We start from the raw sequence: 9,865 nt of genomic DNA, 5'->3' as shown, positions 1-9,865 counted from the left end.
TTCGGAATAAGAAAATAAGAAATAAACTAAACAAACAAACCATGGATAAATCCAAGCGACCCTTTCTTAAGTCTAAGTCCAAGCGATCTTTTCGTAGGCGTTTGCCCCCGATTGAGATGGGAAATGCAAAGTACTAGTCCCGCACGAAGTTTGTGAATAAGTGATTGTCTGATAATGAGCAAGGAATACCCGTCTTTCTGCTAAACAGGATGTATTGAACTCATAATTCAATAGATACTTTTTATGAATGTCAACTAAGTATCGTAAGTAAATTGCTCCCGGTTGTTCAATCATTTGATAACCAGAGTCATTCTTTGATAAATGATCACTATGAGTCAGACTCAATAGAATTTGATCAATCCCTTTTTCTGCCGTTAAGGCGGAGAACTGAACCAAGAATTCTCTTTCTTCATCATCAATCGAATCACTGTTCGCGACCCAGGATTCTATTTTATCATCAATCCAATCCCCGTTCTTTAGTTCTTTACTAGAACAATTATGATCTGGAAGTCGATCCGGGGCAAGTGTTCGGATCTATTATGACATAGCCACGAGGCGCTCAACGGACCTTTTGATTCTCATAAAACCCTTTTGGAGCTTTGGATTGATGCAAAAACGATCTTTTATAAATACTGATTAGTTTAATCTCAAAATTGTGTTTTCCTAATTCTATATTAGATTATAATTATATTATTATATAAGATACGTTTACGAAGTTGTTCCAATTGATTGGCATTAACCCTAGATCCCTATCAACCACTCAGCCATCTCTCCGAAAGACAATTTTTATTTTATTCCTACGAATAGAACATGGCTATAGGGGGTGGATGCCACTACTATCTGTAGAAAAATCTCAGGTGTGAATCTACCGATCTATCTATCCGTATATAGAATCCAGCATGCCCTTTTGTCAAATAAAAAACAAAAATTACATTTCCCTTCCATGTACGAATCGAGTGAAAGGGATAGTAATAAGTCCAATCGATTCGTGGTAAAACTAAAATAAAATCCCTTGATGATGTATTTTATTACAATTTTTTGTCTGATAAAGGGATCAAATTGTATAGTTTATTTGTTGGTATCTTGGAGGATTAAAAGCATGACTCTTATTTTCCAATTCGCTGTTTTTGCATTAATGGATCTACGAGTGAAGATTCCTTATCCAATCGTTACATGTATGATACTCAATTTAGTTGATTCTATTCTGTTCATAATAATTGAATTGAACAATTCTGTTCGCAGGAACAAAGAGAAGCAGATTTATTCTATACTCGATAAGTACCAATACGCAATGGGGGGTTGATACCATTTTCAATGAGTAAACGCGTTCATTCTTATTTATCATCAAAAGAACCTAATTCGTCAAAAATTTCCTTTATTTTTTTTGTCTTTCTTTCTAAATTTTTCTAATCTATGATGGATAAAATTAATTATGATAAAGCCAAGCCAATATTATAAAAACAATAAAACCCGTTACGTTTTCATATTAAAGTGAAATAGAGTATTTAGTTCTTTTTTCTTTTAATCAATGCCTATTGGTGTTCCAAAAGTACCTTTCCGAATTCCTGGAGAGGAAGATGCATCTTGGGTTGACGTATAGTGCGACTTGTCAGAAATATTGGGTCATATGGGATTTCCCCGTTCTCTTCCCCGATCGAGATATCCTCTGTTTTGCCCAAGAAATAAAAATGGAATGGGTCGACACAAGCTTGGGTCAACCGAAGGCTTGGGTCGACCCAAGCTTTGGGTAAACCCATAGCTTGGGTCAACCCAAGCTACCCAAACCTTGGGGGTTCCTTGGGTCGACCCAGGGTGATCCAAGCCTTGGGTCAACCCAATGAGTTTTGGGTCGATCATGGTTGACCTAGAATTCATGGCCAAAACTCTTTTGGTTAACCATAGGTAGTTCTTGTTATTTTGTACCCAGAACTCTTTTGGTTGACCATGGGTAGATCATAGACAGAGCATGCAGTGTTCTTGTTATTTTTTGTGATTAAAATAGTTTTATTCTTATAATTTATGTGAATTTTGTAGGTTATGTCTACGGTAATCGTTGTTCATTTCGATGGTAGATGGGAAGCGAGTGAAGAAAACGTATATAAATGGAATCCCGGATCGAATTCAAAGTTTGCTGCTATTCCAGTATATGATGATTTTTTTCTTCTTGAAAATTTAAATCGTGAACTATATAGAGCTGGGAAAATAGAAGAGTCTGCCAACCTGAGGTTGAGTTACCTTCTATAGTTGTCGTGCAACATTCAACCGATTTATATAGAGAATGATCAAGATTTGAAAGCATATCTGTATTTTGGTTGTTCGAAAACGAGGCTAGTGGATTATATAACTCGAAAGATTATATATTAAAATCGTTAAACCAGTGGATTGAACTATTAAAACATGTATCATTATATAAAATACTCGTGAAAATAGGATATACATATGTTATAACTTGAAAGATTATATATTAAAATCGTTCAATCAGTGGATTCAACTATTAAAACATGTATCATTATATAACATACTCGTGAAAATAACGGATACATATGTTATAACTTGCAATATTATTTATCAAAATTGTTAAACTAGTAGCTTCAGCGGTTAAAACATACTTCTTAAATTATTGGATTCATATGTTAAAACATGTATCATTGTAGAACATAATTGTGAAATTAACGGATTTTTATGTTAAAACATATATCATTATAGAATACATTTGTGAAATTAGCGGATTCATGTGTTAAAACACGTACGGTTATATCACATACTTGTCAAATTAGCGGATTCATATGTTAAAATATGTACGATTATATAATATAGTTGTGAAATAATTGGATTCATATATTATGTATCATTATAGAACATACTTGTGATATTAACATATTCATATGTTAAAACATGTACGATTATATAACATATTTGTGAAATTAACGGATTCATATGTTAAAATATATATGATTCTATGTCAACATACTTGTAACATTAGCGGATTCATATGTTAAAATATGTATGATTTTAGAACATATTTGTGAAATTAGTAAATTCATATGTAAAAACATGTACGATTATAGAACATGCTCGTGGATTGTTGAAATATGTACAATTATCAATGAACATTGGACAAAATAGTGTAATTATGAGTCAAAATTATATAATTATCGGTCAAACTTATATAATTATCGATAATCTTTTTATATCTCGAGTCAAGTGTCAATCCGCGGATTATAGGTCAACAAACTTGTGAAATTATTGGATTCATATGTTATAACATATATGATTATGGATCAACATACTTGTGAAATAAGTGGATTCATATGTTAAAACATGTACAATCATATAACATACTTGTGAAATTAGTTGATTCATATGTTAAAACATGGACGATTATAGAACATACTCGTGATATTAGTGGATACATTGTTGAAACATGTACAATTATCAATGAACATTGGATAAAATTATGTAATTATGAGTCAAAATTATATAATTATCTGTCAAACTTATATAATTATCGACAATCTCTTTCAGGCACGGATCTACTCATGTAGTTTTATTATCTGAGATACAGTCTAATAAATATATATCAATGAGGTAGATCAACTATATTCATTTATATATGTATTAAAAATTTATATGGTCTAACGTGGTCTATCAAAAAATTTATGTGGTCTACCAAAAAAGTTTGTATGTCCTCATTCAAAGCTTTGCAATAGTAGGTTAGACCCAATCACATGCTTACTTGGGTCTGACCATGTGCTTGGGCCGATTCAAACACATGCTTGGGTCTGACAAAGCTTGGTCAACAATTAGTCGTAATCGTCAATCATATAACATAATCGTGAAATTAGTTGATTGATGTGTTACAATATGTATAATCATATAACATAATCGTGAAATCAGTCGATTAATATTTTACATGTATAATCATATAACATAATCGTGAAATTGATCGATTAATATGTTACAATATTTATAATCATACAACATAATCTTGAAAAATAATGGATATATATGTTATACTAACTAATGTTATACTAACTAATGTTATAGTTTGTTAAATAACTGGATTCATATATTAAAACATGTATGTTTATATAACATATTTGTGACATTAGCGGATTCATATGTTAAAATATGTACTATTATATAACATATTTGTGAAATTAGTGAATTCATATGTTAAAACATGTACGATTATATGTCAAAATACTTGTGAAATTATCGGATTCATGTGCTAAAACATGTACGATTATAGAACATACTTGTAAAATTAGTGAGTTCATATGTTAAAACATGTACGATTATCAATCAACATTAGTGGATAAAAACATACATGTGAAATTTGCGGTTTCATACGTTAATAGGTACGAATATAAAACATACTCGTGAAATTAGTTGATAAATTGTTAAAAAATGTACACTTATCAATAAACATCAGACAAAATTGTGTACTTACGTGTCAAAATTATGTAATTATCGGTTAAACTTGTGAAATTAGTGGATCAATATGTTGCAACATATACGATTATATATCAAAATTATGTAAATATTGATCAAAATTGTAAAATTAACAGCGAAAAAATTATTTAACTGCCTAATTTTTCTTTGCAAACAGAAATGTTAAAAATATAGATAAATGTATTACAAACAAAAATGTATTATGGAATTGATAATCAGCATAGTCCCTTATGAATTGCATTCCGAATTTAATGAAACATGCTTTTTTCGCAGCACGCAATTCTTCTTTCCGCAGCGCGCAGCGGAAACTTATTTCCACAGCGCGCAGCACGCTGCGGAAAGATGCAAGCCTGGGTCAACCTACTTATTGCTCTTGGTCGACCCAAAATATTACCTGGATCAACCCAAAAATGAATAAAATTTGATTTATAAAATCTAATAAATTTTTTTTTTATTTTTTATTAATTAAATACAAAGCCATATAAGTAAATTATACGTCCAATCCTTTTTTTAAAATGAAACAGATTCCAATCCCTTCTGCCTAAATTTCCCTGCCTCTGACTCGATCAAATCCCCTTCACCTGATTCAGTCCAAGAAGTGAGATTCAACAATGGCGGAGGATCACGATCCTAACGGAATCTTGATCCAAGGCGACACCGAGCAACAAACAATTGACGAATTGACTCCTTGAGATGTTCTCAATCGATTGATCTCAAAGATCTTCTTCCTCTATCCGAATTCAGAATATGCTAGCTTCTGCTCCGCTACTGCAGAGGATTAAAGCAGTTAATATTCCTCTGCTTCGTGATGCTTCAAGGAACCGGCCGTGTTTTTCTCTGGACTTGCCGCGGTGGAACCTCCCGCGCGCTTCTTGTAGTTTCAGTGAGTGTATTTTATCTGCTTCTACTCTTTGGATTTGATTCATTTGCGTAATTTTGACTATATTTCTTCCATTCTCATTACACCAATAGTGTGTATTTGATCATGATCAGAGGTATTTTTACTGATAACCACGAATTATATTGTCTTATATATGAATTTAGTCATACGAATCATGCGGAATATCGATTATGTTTTCTTTTACTTTGGTAGATTATGATAGGTTGGCTGAACATTGAAGAACTAAGAAATTATACCCCTTTGACATGAGGAGGTTCATCCGTTGTCTTGTAAATCCCAGCACTGCTGACAAATAAGAATTGTTGTGCGCCACAACTCTTTGCCCAATCTGCTACAGGCCTATGAATAGATAATGATATTAGAAGATATGTGCACTTTGCATGGACAAAGATTTTGGTCTCAAGTTTTCTTGATTGCTTGCTTGAAGAAACCATCATAATAAGACACGAACCTCACAGCTTTCAAATCCTTGCCATTGTTATTCCAGGGAGCTGGAGGACCTGATGAAGAGGAATGCAGCTCAAACAATGGGAGATCGCCAGGCTCAAAGCGAAAGCCCGGCTTTTCATTGAATCCCCACTCTTGAACCCAACTACAATGCAAAAATCAGACACCGATTACTTCTTGCGTCTGTAAAATTTGAAGGTTGGAGAGACGTTTCGCAGGCTGAAAAATGAGGAGAAAACCAAGAAAATGGAGAGTCAAAAAGTCCCATCTCATCACCATTAACAAAGTGTGGTTCGATGTCAGGAATGACAACCGAATTTGGTCTGGGTTAAGTAGGTTCCTCAGATGCAGGAAACAAGAAAGATGACGATCTTGAGCTTAAGATCATCAAGTCTTGCACATATAATGTTCAACCGGGATTGCAGATAATGTTCAACCGGGATCGGTTCAATGAATTGGAGGATTCATTTGAGTCTGCATTGCAACTGTTTTTGATTTTCCAAGTAATAATGACGAGTTTCTTGGGACATTATGATTTATGTGCTTATGGTAGTGATTTTATACACAAACACTGCTTAGCACCTTTCTCCACTTCAAAAAGTATCTAATGCTTGTCATTGAAGAAAGACTGATTTGAATGTTAGATTCTTAATGAATTGAAGAGTCAATTTTAAGATGTAAAATTGTAGTTTGAACCAGAAGGCTTTTGTATTGGGTGAGACAAATGCTTTAATTCTGCATTTCTTCTTACCAGTCGACAATGTCACATGGAATTCCACATGCTCTATAGTCTAAACAATGATTTGTGGTTGCAAGTTATGACCACCAAAGCTGTTTTCGTGAGCGAAAAGTACTCGAATTATACTTTTAACACACGATGAAACATAACAAGATCAAAAGTGAAATAAAAATTAATATTTTTTCAGGAAAAATAATACTTTGATTTAAAAAGTAATATTTTTAATCAAATAATAATATAATATAAAATAATATTTTCGATATAAAAAGTAATAATTTTATTGTAAAAATTAATAGCTTTGAGATAAAAAATAATATATATGATGTCTATCACACGTGATATGTTTATTGTGCATCACAGAGAAGTTTTCTGATTGGAGAATACAATTCGTTTCATCATAATCATATCGTTCAAAATTGGGACGGCCTATGCTAGCACATGGACTACATCCAACGGTTCTTGTTTTTTGTATTTGAAATATTCATGTGAAATCTGAAATGCAAAAGAAAAAAAAATGGACCGTTACTCCGTTAGATTTCCAATGAGGCAGCATAGACAAAACCTCTAAAAATGTCTTGACAGACCGTGGACCCTTGGATACAGATCATCAATGGGATCTAAACGTAACATAATTTATTGTAGAAAACTAATATATGCTTATTTGACTCCAAATTATCACTCTTTATGTGAAAAATATTTGTTTTTATTGCAAAAATATTATTTTTTATATTAAAATATTACTTTGCAAAAAATTGAGAATACCTTGACGACTTAATGACATTCTAATAAATTGTGACTTACTATGGAAACACTAACTTCATACTACATTCTATTAATATTTATAATATGAATGATTGAATATAAAATAAAGTATTATTTTTTTTATGAAAAATATTACTTTTTCGATAAAAAGTACTAGTTTTTCTGTTAAAAGTATTACTTCTAAAATATGCTACTTGACATAAAAAGTATTAGTTTTCCTGTGAAAAATATTAATTGTTTAATAAAAAATATTACTTTTTATGATAAAACTTTTATTTCTAGATTACGTTAATTTGACATAAAAAATATTACTTTTTTGTCAAAAATATTAGTTTTTCTATTAAAGGTATTACCTCTAACGTATGTTAATTGGACATAAAAAGTATTTTTTTTTTTTGAAAAATATTAGTTTTGCTGTGAAAAATATTAGTTTTTATGATAAAAGTATTATTTTGTATGTGAAAAGTATTACTTCTAACTAAAGTATGCATATTTAACATAAAAAGTAATACTTTTTATTTTAAAAGTATTATTTTAAGGTCAAAATTATTAATTTTTTCGTTAAAAGTATTAATTCTATCGTTTGCATAAAAATATTACTTTTTTAGTTAAAAATATTATTTTTTTCTGCGCAAAGTATTAGTTTTTGTGATGAACATATTACTTCTAATGTATGCTAATTTGACATAAAAAAATATTAATTTTTCTGCAAAAAATATTACTTTTGTTATAAAAAATATTATATTTTTTGTTAAAAGTATTCCTTCTAACGTATGTGTTTACATGTTATGACAAAATTAATGCATGCTTATTTGACATAATAGTATATTTTTTTATGTCAAAAGTATTACATATTTTGTCAAACGTATTATTTTGTTTGTTAAAAGTATTACTTCAATTGTATGTTGATTTGACATAAAAAAACATTACTTTTTTAGTCAAAAGTATTATTTTTTATGATAAAAGTATTACTTCTAGATTATGATAATTTAAATCATTAATGCGAATCATGAAACATGTTTCTAGCCATCTCAAATGTGTACAACCGAGGTCTTCTCTAGCTCAATATATAAGGTTATAGTGCCAACTCTTTAGATGCTAAGCAAGCATTCAAGAAGTTCAATGAAATGAAAATAATCCTTACAAATTGATCAAATGGTTTCCCATCCAGAAAACTTTTTAGATGTTTAGGTTTAAAAGCAATTTTTCCTAAAATGCTCATATTTTTAGCTTATATTAAATTTGGAATTTTATTCCAAATATTCAACATCTTGATCTCACGTATTTCTTTATAATAAAATAATGGTATCTAAAAAGAGAATTTCTAAATAAGTTCGAGCTTTTGCAAACACTTGCACTATTGCATTATCATGCGTGTGTTGTTTGTATCCTTCAGTAATGGTAAATGTGATCGGTTTACAAATGAGTTGTCATATTCAAGCCTTGGATCATTGCTTCCCCGTGTATATTAAAGCTAAGACGCACAACACGCCGTTGTTTATGTCAATAAAGCAAAACCTGTGCAATCAAAATTCAGAAACTGCATTTTTAAGCTCACTCTGCAAAACTCGACTCAACTATATATAAACAACTGAGAATCTCGACATACCTCTCTGGCCCCAATCCAAGAGCCGTGCAGATCAACGTCCTCAAAATTGACTTATGAGTCACAACCAAGAAACTTTCTCCCTGTCCATTCTAGAAGATATGTAAGATATACTAGGACAACGAGGGAATAGATTGATTTTTTGGTCAAGAAAAGAGCCTTACTGGGGAGAACAAGATTTCTAACCAAGCTTCACGAGCTGTCTGCCACAATTGTCGAACATGATATACGCCATTTGAAGGATCCTCTCTCCATGCTGTGTACTCCTCGGGATATTTCTTTCGGGCATCCACCGCCTCCAAACACTCAACGTGATTTACTAAGTGGATATCGCTGACATATTTATCAAGTGATGGCTAAATTCATTGGGAAGCAGAGTTGTGTGTGTTGTTGGCATTGATATGCATGTACTTTACCTTATAACATGTGAGATAGCCATGGTAGCGTCATCAACCGTGACACAAAAATTGTAAACAGGATGTCCGTTACTTCTCATAATCACAAAATATTCGTGTGTATCAAAGTTCCAACTTACCTACATGACAATATCAAGAAAAAGTATAACGAAATAAAAAATATGGTGGAGACAAATGTCACAAGAATCTGGCCAGTATTCAGAAAAGGTATTCTACTAAGTTAGACTTATTCGAGATGTCAAAATTTTATGGATTGTGAAAACGGTATTCCAGTAACTGAGTCTAACGCGTGCTCATTACTTACCCAGTTCTCACAATCCATGGCTGCACCAAAACTGACAAGCAATATCATAACTCTCCATCACCTCACAGTCTATAAAGCATTGAAAATTTCCAGAAAGTTCTAAAACCGTGTTTCGCATTACATTTGCAAAGAAACATGGTTGAGAAACCATTCAACTAAATCAAATAAAATCATATAAATTTACCATACCATTATGATAACTTTATTGTGAGAGTCGACTTTAAATATTGAATGA

The sequence above is a fragment of the Henckelia pumila genome, unplaced genomic scaffold (assembly GCF_033568475.1).
Source record: "Henckelia pumila isolate YLH828 unplaced genomic scaffold, ASM3356847v2 CTG_517:::fragment_1, whole genome shotgun sequence".
Lineage (NCBI taxonomy): Eukaryota > Viridiplantae > Streptophyta > Magnoliopsida > Lamiales > Gesneriaceae > Henckelia > Henckelia pumila.
The sequence above is the reverse complement of the archived record's forward strand: the minus strand, read 5'-3'. Positions refer to the sequence as shown.